The 14,082-nt window shown below is 43.9% G+C and overlaps 1 long non-coding RNA gene across 5 annotated transcripts in view; it reads right to left on the bottom strand.

The window, feature by feature from the left end:
- Positions 1-5,392: 5,392 nt before the first annotated feature.
- Positions 5,393-14,082, bottom strand: part of LOC116239470 (uncharacterized) — a 30,481-nt gene continuing 21,791 nt past the window's right edge. For 2 of the 5 annotated variants that reach the window (XR_016469916.1, XR_004169128.2), the window contains 4 exons: positions 10,931-11,028; positions 10,340-10,470; positions 6,659-6,789; positions 5,393-5,623 (listed from right to left, as the gene is read on the bottom strand). This is a non-coding gene — a long non-coding RNA (uncharacterized LOC116239470). Of the gene's footprint in view, positions 5,624-6,658; positions 6,790-10,339; positions 10,471-10,824; positions 10,874-10,930; positions 11,029-11,135; positions 11,686-14,082 lie in introns of those variants that run through there. The other 3 variants (XR_016469914.1, XR_016469917.1, XR_016469918.1) reach the window with 3 other exon arrangements.

Below are 14,082 nucleotides of genomic sequence, written 5' to 3'. Positions count from 1 at the left end.
GAAAACAAAACTCACAGAGCTCCTGTACACATTCTTTTCCCAGAAATCAGAAAAATATAGGACCCTCCCTCTTCAAAAGGACAATCTGGGGCAAGATGGTGCACAGAAAGAAGGATGGGGAGATGCAGGGTAGTAACAAGGGTGTATAGAAGAGGGGAAATGGTATTTAAAAAAAATAATAATGAATAGTTTGTGAATATGTGCTATGAGCACCAAACCAGGGTGCTGTGGGAGGAAGGTGTGGGTTGGCACAGGTCTGTTGGCTGCCCCATAGAGAACTCATGGGACTAAAGGGAGACTATGGGCAACATACAGGAATGAAGCCCAGTGATACTGGGTGGTGCTCAGGATTAGCAGTTTTTATTGGAGGGAAGAAGATGTAGTGAAAGACGTGAACAGGAGCCCTTTGCAGGGCCGGCTGAGGGCTCTCCCCACCAGCCCTCTTCTCCATGTCCCTGTTTTTTCTTTTGCTTCTAATCTGTACAACATGCTGGGGTTTTATCTCTGCTTTGTTTGGGGTTTTCTTTCTCTTTTTATGCAGCAGAAGAAGGAAAGCAGCAGCATGGACAAGTCTATGTGAATTTTTGCATGGTAGGGAGTGAGAGAGCAATGAAGGTTAACCATAACCCAAAGAACTTGCCCCAGCTCTTTGCAGGCAACTGATGCTTAGAGAGAGAACCAGAAAAAAAAATCCTCTTGGGGACTGGAGGGGATGGCTTCAGCCTCTTAGAGGTGGGGGGGCAAAAATGAGAGAGTTCATCTTACAAAAGTAGTCACAGCTGAAATGTGAACCCAGCAACCATGATCTCTGGCTATAAATGGCTGTAGACACATTTGAAACTGTGAGGGGGAGAGAGGCAGAAACTCTTCAGTTCCCCTCTTACTGTGAGATCGAGGCAGCAAAGACAAAGTCAAGGAATAAATAAGCTACCCTTGGGACTCATGCTGCTTTGATATCTGTGGCTGCCTGGTGGGCACAAGAGTTGGTTCACTCTTACCTTCTTCTTACCCATGTTTCAAGAGAGCCTATGGTGGTATCTTTTGTCCCTGCAGAACCACAGCAAAAGCAGATCAGGGTCTGTCCTGGATTGGAGTAGGCACAGTCCAGGCTGAAAGAGAAACCATGTTCTTGAAGAAAATACAGCTCAAAATGAAGTCCAAGAGACGGACACTGTTCTCAGTGCTGCTGGATTGGGGCAGTCAAGAGTCTGCAAAGACTCACAGAGCAGTAATTTGACAATCATGCTAAAGAGATGTTAATTGTGTTCTTTTTTCCCCAGCCACTGGTTCCCATGGAGTAGCTCAGAGTCACCTGTTGAACCATCACACATTTATCATATAATCATAGAATATCCCAAGTTGAAAGAGACCAGTAAGGGTCACTGAGTCCAACTCCTGGCTCTGCACAGGACTACTCAAAAATCAGACCATGTGCCTGATTTAGACACTCCCATGCTTGATAACACCTTATCTGGGGGGAGAGATAAATTATTTTTATTATTTAAAATATTCAGTTTCATAATAGTAATCTGGCCACAAAGACAGGAAAAAAAAAAATAAATGAACTTACCATGTTGGCACTTTGAACCAACCACCTCAGGTTTTATTCTCACGTCATGCTCATGGAACAGTGGGATTCCCCATCAGAGCGAAATGTGAGCTGTATGACCATCTACACTGCCAGCAGTGTTGGAAAGACTCTTTAAAGAGAAACATTCCAGGGACAGATAACATTTTTCTTCACTTCTTTATTCATTTATTGTCACAGAAAGCTTGTTATTGGAAACACCAGGAGTGTCCCTTCAAATGTCAGACAGTTTCGAAGTCTACACTGGGTGATGTGAAAGTGGGACACGTTTATAGGCCACGCTCTTCTTTGAAATGAAAAAGGTCCAGGAGACAATTGGGCACCAGAACAAGAAAAATTCCTCCCACCCACCTCCTTCCAGCAGAGCAGAGGTGTGTCTTGCTTAGAAAGGGAAAGAAAAAGTTTCACCTTCTAATTGTTGCATTGAGTAGCTCATTGACAGTGCTTTCTGTTCAATACTTTTCTTTATCACTCAGATTGTCTAATCAAAGGCTTTTTCCTTCCTTGGGTTAGTTTTGCAGCCTCTAGCATTGATCCAAAATCGGAAGTGTAAGAGGAAAACAGGCTCTGGGAAAAGTGAATACAATTAACACCCAAGCAGCTTCATTTTTTTTGGGTGCCTTTAAACATCTTGCACCTCTTTGTCTATTCTCCCATTCTTTTATTCTCCCTTTTGTGCTCAGGAGGCTTCTTTAAGGAAAGCCTTTGTCAGCAGCTCAGGGAGAAGATTAAAGCAACCATCATGGGGAAACAGGTTACTTTTTCTGTCCAAGTTCTTAATCCACTTTATTAAAATGTTCCAAATCTTCCTTCAAGAGGAGAGATCAGAAGGACATTTCCCTGTCACCCCTAGCATGCATTCCTTCCGGATACTTGTGCTTCATTAGAGGATGAAAAAAGCAAAGGCAAGGCAAGGAAAAGAAGAGAGAACAAGACTGCTGTGACTGGTTAATACGGGATGCGGAGCCTTCCATTTCATGGTCATTGGTACTGCTCTGGCCCCAGGCTGGAAGCAATTGAAAGCTTTTCCCATCTGAAAGACACTTCTGTGAATCAAGTCAGAGATCTCTAACTATTTTTACCTTTGAGGTTCAAAGAGGAGAAGAACATTTGCAGTAAGCAAAGTCAAGCATCCATCCAGCCTGCTGTCCTGTTGTAACAGCAGCAAGGAAAGGGCACAAAAAAGGTGAGGGTATGGAGGCTGCTCTGTGCTCTGACTGGTATTTTCCCACTTGAAAGGAGGGATCTCTCTGGTTAATAAATCTTGATGATTTTTTTTTCCATGGTTTTGTCTGCTCTTCTTTTCTGGATGTCCATAATCCTTCCACGCATTTGCCCCTCTCACAGCAAAGCTGAGGGACAGCAGCACGAGCTGCTAGGTGGGTGCCTCTGATCTCTGGGGTACCTGGTGGGTCACATTTTGTGAAACTCAAAGGCTAAACATCATTAAGACCCCCGGGAAAAAAAAAAAAAAAAAAAAGTGTGATTTCTTTCTATCTCTGGGAAAAACAAATCTAGATAAGTCTCAGCCCCATCTTAGAACTACCGTCCCCTCCTCATCCTAAATTGCTTAATCCCAACTCTCCTCTCTCCTTCTCTCAGGCTTCTCACCATGAATTTTCCATCTCTCTGCCCTCCTCCTGAGATCTGACCACAAAATATTTAGCACAGGAAAACAAAGAGATACACAACCTGTTTTTCCACCATCTCTAATGGCAGAAAACGAGGATAGAACCTGCCCTGCTTAGCCATGTTAGAAATCTAATGAGGTTCCTGCAACTACGTCTTTTCCATGTACTCTGTTTGTGATTCCAAAGGCCACTTCCTTTGAATAAGTAGCTGCTGTTTTGTAAAGCAAGTGTATATGACGCAGGCACTCCTCATGCTTCCTCAGGGTGCAATTACTGTCTTATCTGTCATGTACTACTGTTTCTCCTCAGCTGAATTAAGTTGTCCAGCATGAGACTGTAGGGTTAATCTTCAAGCAGGAAAGCCTAAAAGGGCTGGAGGGAACCGTGGCAGTCCGAGAGCAAAGAGCAAGGCGATGACATCTTGGCAGGCAGAGACCTGAAGCTTAAGGAGAATTCCTGAAATGAGACCATCACACTTCCCATCAGTGCTGACTCATAAAATGGCAGGTTCATTAAAGATGAAATACACAAAAACTACCGTGTGAGCTGTTTCATATTATGTGATTGGCTTTTCCCTGCATCTTGACTTCCCTGAGCCAAGAGTATCAAAGTAATTTGATTTTAAAATGTGTCATCTCGTTAATAAAAATGGAGTTGAAGGCTCCATCTTATTTATTGTCCAAATTACTGTAGCTCTTTGAGGCCTGGCCTGCAGCTCTGCTTATTTAGAGACCATCTATTTGAAATTCAGGAGGTAAGTCTTAGAATCATCAAGGTTAGAAAAGACCACTAAGATCATCTAGTGCAACCATCCACCTCCCATCAGTATTGCCCACTAGCGATGTCCCTCAGTGCCACATCTCCATGGCTCTTGAACACTTCCAGGGATAACTCCATCACCTCCCTGGGCAGCCTGAGCCGTGCACACCCACTCTTTCAGAGAAGTTTTTCCTAATAACCCACCAGAAATCCCTTCTGTTTCTTGCCTCAGACACTGCCACACCACAGGAGACTTTCCAAAGTGCTGAGAAGGGCTCAGTGTGGGTCCTCTGACCTCAGCATTCTCTTGGCTTCCTTCAATACATCCCAGCAAAATCTCCTCTCCAGCCAAGAGCCCTGGAGAAATCCAGCAGAAATGGAACTCCAAGCCAAGATCACTTACACTACACTCCAGCCTCTCAGTGTCATTCCTGTGCCTTAACCACAGATGACCCTTTCTGCTGCTTTTACAGCAGGTGTACCACTGTGTTTTGTATCCAGTGACTCTCCTCCTCCAGGTACAGCACTGTACAGCAGCATCAGCGGCAGTGATCCTCATGTCCCACGTTTATCCTGTCTCTTCTGACAGCCTCCACAGCATATTCCCTCTGTTTTCAAAGCCTGTTTTCCAGTCGCTTTCAATTCCCTTTGTGCTTAGAGATACGCCGCACTCCTCAAGCTCCATGCACCCTCACCAGTGAGGTTTTTAAAGCAAGGCCATAGCTGGAAGTTGTCACTGATACACGATGCAGAACAAAATCCAGCTCGCTCAAATGGAGCTAGATTGGCTCAGCAGGGCTGACAATAGATGAGCGGGGTCTTATCAGCCTACGGAGCTGATACAATGCAGGTGCAGCGTGCAGGGAGCAGATAGCAGCTCTGCAAAGGGGCCAGCCTGGCTGGTGATAGTGTGGAGCTTTTCTTATTTTCCTCACCAGTTTTGACGCTGTTGTTTTAAAGCCAGCACCTTTCTGACCACTGCCACTGCACTAACAGTGAACAGAAATAAAAGCGACTGACAACCCGATGGAGGAGGGCTGCAATGAAACGTCTCAGCAGGGCACGTTTGCACCCATGGGGCACTGCTGCTCCAGGCAGTTTAATCCTTGCTCCAAATGCATTTGCTGGATCTAATGACAAGTTTCTTGTCACTTCTGCAATCAGTCCTATCAAAAAGAAGTGATTTTGCATGGAGCAGGTCCTGTACTTTTTACCCTATGTTTTGCTATTTTTTTTTTTTTTGTCTCCCAAGACAGGTCACTGCGGTTCATGGCAGTAACCAGGGTCATTAGCCAAATGTCTTCTCCCAGCATTTGTAACTAGCAAAGCTAAAAAGTATGACCTCGGATTGTCCTAAACAAGAAATTTCCAAACTGTAAATATGCAACAGCAAGAGAAAGTATTTATTTGCCAGTGGAACATTTTAATGAGTGGATGGCTCAGCAAATCTTGTAGACAGCTGCTTTCCCTTCTGCAGATACTGAGATTTATGGTAGGAAGGGAGTGGGGAAATAAGTAGCCAGAGTGGGGAGGGGATAAATCACGTATGCTTGGGTCTCATCTCATCCTCTGGTTTGGCTGGTCTGACAGTTCTGCAGCTCTCTTTTCTTTCTACCAGCCATTAATGATCCCATTCAGTGGGGGCCTGTGGCCAAGAACAGACATATCACCCACTGACAGTAATCACCTATTGGTTAGAACATTATGGAAAATCTATCCTGGGCAGACTGACCCAGTGGGTGGTAACCCTGCCCATGGCAGGGGTGCTGGAACCAAATAGTCTTCGAGGTCCCTTCCAACATTAGCCATTCTGATTCTGTGATTCTACATTCATACAAAGGGTAGCTTTTAAATACCAAGTGCTCTTGGAATATTGATGGAGGGACAGGAGCATAAGAGAGTCAAAACAGTGATGTATTTTTGCAGTTCTGAAGAGATTCTTCATATTTGTTTCCAACAAATAGGTTTTTAAGCCTTTTACACTCCTAAGCAATTACATGATCATAGAATCATAGAATTATATAGAATCACAGAATGGCTTGGGTTGGAAGGGACCTCAAAGATCATCCTGTTCCAACCCTCCTGCTTTGGGGTTGGATATTTCTGGTAGTAGTATTTCTGATGAACACTATTCCCAAAACATCACTGTACTGAGAGGAACAGAATCCAGAAAAAAAAAAAAAATCTGTCCTGATGCTTGTAGACTAGAGGCGGAGCAATAAGCCCAACACGCATTTTACAGAAGACCCCTCCTAGTGATCATAACGTCCAACAGCACAATGCTTCCGTAAAACACAGTCTTGAGAAAAGCTATTCATAGCAAAAAAAACAACCAAACCAAACAAACAAACAAAAACAAAAAACCAAACACCAAAAGAACTTACAGCTCATTCTCAAGTGATGAACAAGCTCTCTGAGCTGCTCCTTGAGTCAATCTTTCTGACAATGAAATTTTCACTTCCCTCAACCTTGACTCCTAGCAGGAGGAGGGAGCTCACATCCTGACTTGCCCATTGGCAGCAATGTATTCAGCTGGGGAATCTGCTGTATCAGTGACAGTGTAGACTCTTGTCCTGACACTGCATTATATTTTGAGGTGAAACAATTTACATCAAGAATAGTCATCTTCCAACTTTGAAAAACACAGAAATAACCCTAAAAGGTGTTGCTGTTATCTCACCTAGGTATTGCAAACAGTCTGTTAGATGCTGGAATAGAAGTTAATCTTACATCGCCTCCAGAAGCACTTGCAGGTTGTTTGCTGAGACTCAGAAGAGAGACCACTTGGACACAGGGAATCAAAGAATGCGCCTGCAGGAATGTGAAGGTCTTGTTGTTGAGGTCATACAGATGAAAACATCAACAGAATACATAAGACACTTTGCACTTTCCTTATTTATCCAAAAAGCTATTTTTGTTTATTAAAACCTAGTTACTAGCTGCATCTTGCCAATAACCTGGAGTGCTTGCTTGGTTAATTTAAGCAAGCAGAGCTTTGACGAAGTAATTTTACCATCCTCGGGGATCTGCCAGCTTATGCCGGTCTTCACTATTTCAGATGAAATTGAGTTAATTTTCGCTGAAATTGCTTCTTAGCAGACAAACACATTCCCCATCATTGCAAGCTTATGCCTCTGCAGCTCTATTATTCTTTAATTTACACACCCCGGCAGCGAGGGATTAATGCCTGAGACATACAAAAGGCTACAGTGTGGAGAGGAGAAGTGGAGGAGAGAGAAAGAAAGAGTGGAGCTCTGTGGGGAATAGGTAATGGTGTTTCAGTTGTATAGTCAAAACATTTAAAGTTCGGCATTAATATGGAGTCAGCTCTTGTCCTTTCACTCTGAAAATCCATCATCTAAAATCTCAAGGCAGAAAACATCTCAGCTATTCTGACCATGGCAATCCCTGCAGGATTACCAGATGGGAGGACAATCACTGGGGTATTGCAGATTCCTCCATCTCAGACTGATTGCTGAAATGAAGGTGGTGTGGAGCAGAAGTGCACAGGAAGGTTGCATTTCACCTCTGTGCCTTCCAGCGTGCTCATGCTTCAAACAGGAGTTCTGGGAAAGTGCTGCTGCCAAGGCTCTGGGGGTTCCTTCAGATGTTCTAAAACTAAAATACTGGATTCTTGAAAGCATCCAGACAGAAATATGAGTAGTGCCAAAGCATCTGCAAATGGATGGGAAAAAAAAGGATTACCCTGTTTTTTTTCTAACAGAAGTGCCAAATTCAGCTGTCTCTGTGAATTTTCTAGTAAGATTTTAGGATAGCAGAATTTTAAAGCAGTCCTTGCTGGTGACTGAGATGAACAGCAACTATGGGTTTTTTTTTAGATTATTGCTTCAGTTTTCCTTCCTTAGTCGAACAGCTAACAGTTTCCTCTCTTTTTGTAAATACCTCTGAGTTACACATGGGTAATTGGATAAAATACAGCAATCCCACATCATGTGCTGCTATACATGTAGCAATGCTGTAATTGAGCATTTAAATTCCTCGTCTTCCTTTGAAGGCCCACCCTTCCTTCCACTTCCCTGGCCACCAGTGCTGCATCAGTGCAGCAGTACATACCAAGATCCAGCACAATCCAGCATTCTTCTTCCACACAAAGTGCTACCTTCTGCACATGAGAAGCTCTCTACCAGCCCAATTTATTATTCCACCTACAAATCTTTTCTTGTTTTCTCCTTCAATATGATGCCAACTAAATCTGGACATGACAGGGAAGTTGCTGGTGTGTTGGACCACTGCATCTTTCACATGCTCTTTCTGACTTTTTATTAGAAGATAAGCCTTTTGCAGGCCAGAGCTATCTTGTTCTTGGGCACCCTGTCATCTCAAGTGCATGACCTGATATCTACAAAGTTAGCAACAAAAAAGGAAAGCTCTAGAGATAATTTTCCTCCTGAGGACTGTCCTCCATAGAATCATAGGATATTCCAAATAGGAAGGGACCAATTTAGACCACTGAATCCAACTTCCAACTCCACACAGGAGCACACAAAGTTCAGATCATATATCTAAGAGCATTACCCAAATGCTTCTTGAACTCCATCAAACTCTGTGATCACTTCCCTGGGGAGCCTGTTCTAGTGCCCGACTGCTCATCCTTGGTTGCTGTAGAAGGGACAGAATGGGGAAGAAGGTCCTCAGTAGAATTCATGTTAATGAAAATTGAGGGTACTCTACTTCCCTCCAGAAATGACCTCACCATCTTACTGGGCTAGCATCAGCTAGAGAGTGGAACATCTCAGCATCTGGGCAAGTCATTACTGAACTCAGGAGTAGATTAGGGAGAGAAACAGGGTATTACTGTATTGGATTAAAGAGAAGAACCTCTGCAGATGGAGAAAGGCCAAATTTGAAAACAAAAGAAATCTCCTTTCTATTTTCAGAAGAGTGAAGAGAGGAGAAAGCAGAAGAAACACACCAAGAAAAAAAAGGTTCAACCAAAGCGAGTAATAAAATACCAAAAAGCGTAGGGCTTGTATTTGAGCTATGACTCTTATCCTCTGGTAGAAATTCCTTGTCTCTTGCAAAGAGGTGAGCATCACCTAAAAAGATGTATTAAACTATCTAAAAAGATATATTAAGCCAGTAGAGCAGGGTAGCACCAGTAGTGTGCCAAGAGTTGGGTGGAATCGGTGGCTCAAGCAGGTGTACGTTGTCCTCCTTCTGCCCTCCAAGAACAACAACTGCCATTTTCTCAGCAAAGTTATTTCACAAATCAGCTCCTTTCAGCTCAGCTGACTTTTAGCCTCATGCATTTTTATACACTCTCTGCAAGAATGAGAAGGATATTTACATTTTTTAATAAGCCTGACAGTTTGAAAGTAATTGGGGATTTATAATGGGTTTGTTTAGGTCTTTTTGTCCACTTGAATTCCAACTACTAGTCTTCGGTCTAACAAGCAATATTATCTCTATGGTGATGAAGGAACCTCAACAGGAGGCCCTGAAGCCAAAGAGGAAAGAACTGGTGTGCTTTGTTTCATTATGTTATTTTTTTTCCTTTGAACCTGCATTTTCAAGTGAGAACAGTATAACAAAATTTAAAGCAAGAGCAAAATTCCTCCAGCCATCCAGTGCTCATACTCTGACTTCTTCCTCTGGTTCGCCCAGGGGCATGTAAACCATCTATCTGATCTCTAGCAAGGTGGTTTTCCTTCCTTGAAAAGATTTGCATTTCTTTTTTCAATTGTGATTCCAAAATGATTTTAACCTTGATTTTCTTCTTGGGGGAAGCAGATGTCTAGTGATAAGGGTGGAATTAAGCTGCAAAACTCAAGGTCTGCAGTCAGATTCCTGCAATCTCAAGGACTCAATTCTGCTTATCCGTATATGAAAATATGGCTGTAGGTTGGAAGAGACAAAGGGAAAGCTGGAAAGGACACTGATCTAGCTATGATAATGGGATTTTAGTGAGGGCTTCTATCAAAATCATACATTCTCAGAGGTCTCTTTGGATTCCCTGACAATGCTGAGGAATACTACTGAGAATGCAGTGCTGACTGGTTACAGGCTCTTCTCCAGAAGGGGTTGCTGACACATTACAGGTGATATGCTCTGACTCCAAGTTTATCATTATATCCTTGCTTCCTTATTCCTCGGTTACCCAACTTTTTAAGAAAAGAAACAACATTCCCTCTATTCTGTCTGAGCAAGGATATAAATGCAACAGAGATCAGCAGAGCATAGAGCTAAAATGAAGGCAGGAAATGCCCACCAATAACCACCAAAAATTAATAATAATGAAAAAAAGAGAAGGACTAGTACTGTAACCCCTGATCAGCAGACTTCTGCAAAAGAGTTCATTTCAGCAAGGGCAAGCACTGAGGAGGGGTGCTCTGGGACATACCTGACTTTATTCAGGGCAGAGCCTTGTGGTTCACATCTTCTCCTCCCTGTGCCTCAGCCCTCCATGGCATACAGCTCATGCCAGCACACTGCTTCCCACGACCTACATTGCTATTCTTGGAGAAAGTGGAGCTGCAAAAAGAACAACCCTCATAAGCAAAGCAAAGCAGAGTGGAGTCGTTGCCATTTGCCAACCCCATTGCTTGCTCTTGACTATGCACTTTGGGTTGAATCCTGTGCAAGACACACAACCAAGAGATAGCTTCATCCACTGAGTCTCAGGTGTGGGACTGTACAGCCTTATTTCCTTCCCCCGTGGAGCAGAGAGAGACAAAAGGGACAATGTACTTTTCTGGTGTTTCCTAGCTCCCAGGAAGGACTCCTCCAGAGCTGCAGGAGCCCTTCCTCACCACAGCACCTGTGATGATGCTGCACCTCCCAGCAAATGCATCATTTGTATTCAGTGATGTGCAGCACCCTGTGTACCTGCACTCCCATGGCCTGTGCACCTCTGGTTTCAGCCGTGGGTTGAGCCCTGTGCAGAACATGAGAATCTCTGATGTGCAGGGGCAGGAGCAGAGGACAAACTCACTTTTCTCTGAAGCACAGGGCATTACAGGCTGCTGCCAGAGACCGTGAGTAGATGGGGTCAGGAGGGGACACGGATTTGAAAGCGCTTTCTGGATTGCTCTGAAAAACAGTGCAGGAAAAAAGAACCTGAGTGAAAGGGGCAATACAGAGGGCAGCAGGCAGGGAGGGGGCTGCAGGGAAAGAGGCACAACAAGGGCTGAGCTCACCTGCATGGTTCCTGTCTCTGCACGTTGTGGCAGGGGATGGGGAGCTGTGGCTGGGGACACATGCAGGAAGGGACTGAGGAAGAGGAAAAGACAGGGAGAGAAGAGAAAGAACTATGGAATGGGAACAGGAGAAAGGCAGCAGGAGGGAAAGGAGAAAGTGGGAAATGAATTGAAATGAGTTAGAAAATTCCAGGCAGACGAGCTTGAGCATTCAGCAGCTGAGATGTGGAGCTTCATTAGTACAGACCAACGAAGATAGAGACATTAAGGAAGGAAATGTGTGACTCACAGGGGAAAATGGGAAAAACAACACACACCATAGCAGCTGCTCCGTTTACTTCAATTAAAGAACAGCTCAAAGGGTATGTTAAGGGGAAAGGAGAGGGAAGCAAACAAAGGCACAAGCAACAACAAAAAGAAAACCAGATAAAGCAATTGTTACCCTCCAGCTCCTAAATGAACTGACTCAAGCATGTGAACATAGAGAGAGCCTTCTTCACCCTGTGCCTCCAAATGGCACACTGCAGTGAGCTCCAGGACAGTGGGGGAAGCTGCCAGAGCCTCTCCATCCTCTCAGTGCCACCCCACAGCAACCCCAGCCCTACTACCCCAGACTTTGCAACCAGCATCAGCAGGATCCAGGCAGCCTCTTGTGGTCACTGTCACAGCTGGCCAAAATGCAAGCACTTTCCTCACCTCCTCCTGTGGTGTATGGCTTGGACTGCTTTTCCAGAAAAGAAGACTGACATTAATTCTAGCCAGAGACCTTAGTTATTTAATCTGTGGGACACACTGGAGGGAACAGCCCCGTACTGGGCAAAAGGGAGTCAAGATGATCCCTGCCCCTCTCCCTTCCCACACTGCCAACACTAATTTGTCAGAGCTCGTCAGCACTGAGAATGATTCTAGTCAAAATGTGATGGATTTCAGTGAACCCTATTTTCAGTTTTCAGCTGGAGGAGAAGAACCAAATAGGCCTGGAAAAGCAAAAGTAAGAACCAGGAAGGAATGGAGCAGAAGAAACCTCCAATTCCAACTCACTGCAGACTTCACCAGGACAAAAAAAAAAAAAAAAAAAAAGGTGTTAAGAGTTTATGGGGAAAGAAAGTTTTCTGCTGAGCACCCACTGGCTGCCCTATGTCTCAGTTCCCTCTCATATGAGGTTTATCACATTGCTCCAGCTGTGACACTGGCCTGCAAGGGTTAGTTGCTTTGCTCAGTTAACTGAAGTCTCAAATCTTGAGGCCACTGGGTCAGACCCAATTCATGGCCTTCTCAGGTGACCAGCGTAGACAACTTTATGATGTCAGAAGAGGCCTGCTTTCATTTTCAGTAGGGGAAAATCTTTGTTCAGATTTTATCCTTCTTTCCTTATCTTTGTGGAGGCTTCCTGATTCCTGGATACTGCGAATCCATGACCCTTGGCTGACTTGTTCCTTATACAAGCACAGCAGTGGATTTCATGACAAAGTCCCATGGTCTCAGGATAATTACCTGCCCAAAGTTTCAGATGGAACGCCCAGATACAAGCAAACTCCCAAACTCCTGACATTTATCACTCTAAAGAGCAGCCAGCAAAGAAGCGGCCCCTATCAGATAAGCAGTGTCAGTCAAGATTTCAATGTAGTCGGCTGTGACTTGAAAAGGACACATCACAGCATATGTGCAGAAGGAAGCATGGCAAATGTTAAATCTCTACAGCGCTGGAATCAGCACAATGGATCCCATCTCCATACGTGATAATGGGAACTCATAATTCTCTTACGCAAACTTCAATGCCAAAAAGTTGCTGCAGAGAGCCACTGAGGACATGAGGGCTTTTTCTTCAAAGCTTCTGAGATAGGCAGCATTAAACACATTCATTTTGAGCTGGCTGTGTGTTAAGCTTCCACTCTGTCCCTTCATCTCTTCCCAATCAAGCTGTGTCTCAGTCAGCACCCAGTTGTTAATTCTGGATGGATTAAAGAGCATGAGAAAGTGCTTTTTTTTTTTTCTTTTTTTGGGGGGGAAAACCATGTTTATCCATCACTCATCTGGGTGAGTGTTAAACTTTAGATCTTCTGCCTCTCTAATGATCATTGCATCGCGGTGTATTCAGAGCCTTTGCTTTGCACAGTAGTGGGGATTTTTGATCTAAAGGCTTCTCTTTGCCCAAGATTAAACCTGAATTTGGATCACCCTTTAGAGTCTAATTGTGTAGGATTTTGGTGTCACTGCTGCAAGGCCACAGAGTGTATTTATGGGAAGAAGAGGACAGGAATTCCCCTAGTGCCTGACAGAGCTCAGGAAGTTTAGGTAATATTTTATGTAGAGGAGAAAATGAAATTCAAAGACAGCAAAAACACTTTTCCTTACTCGGTGTTAAAGATGACAAAAGAAGGAGGATATTCTTTTTAATCAAATCCCTAGAATTCATGCCAGCTTCCAACTAACGACAGCTGAAAAGAAGCGTTGACCAGTTTCAGACCCTCTCAATGGAGATGTGGGTGGACAGGGATCAGACTGACAGTAAGTTCTGCAAAACTGCAAAGTTTTGACACCGTGTTAGGCATAATTACACCTGTCAAAGCCGATATACTGCTGGAAATTTTCTGTTGCAGAAATAATGGTAGAAGAAGTTGTGCAAAACTCTCCACATTGTTTCTGGATGCCTGAAAGCCTTTTTGGCAGGCAGGTGGTATCCAGGTTGGCAGTGAAGCTCTGGATAACTACAGGCACTGCTGGACTGAACAATTTGAAGCACCTTCTTTTCTTGATTCAGAAAAGTCTGCTCTTTGCATTTTGAAATTGTCACCACTTGAAGAGGCATTAGAAATATCAGTTGTACAAAGACCACAGAAAAGGGCAAAAACATCAACATAGTAAGGAAACACACGATGACACTGTGCTGCTTGGTAACATTAACACCTGGTTCAACCCTTCAAGAAAATTCAAGAAAAAAAGGAAA

Source organism: Phasianus colchicus, chromosome 11 (assembly GCF_987193195.1).
Source record: "Phasianus colchicus chromosome 11, bPhaCol1.hap1.1, whole genome shotgun sequence".
Lineage (NCBI taxonomy): Eukaryota > Metazoa > Chordata > Aves > Galliformes > Phasianidae > Phasianus > Phasianus colchicus.
The sequence above is the reverse complement of the archived record's forward strand: the minus strand, read 5'-3'. Positions and strand labels throughout refer to the sequence as shown.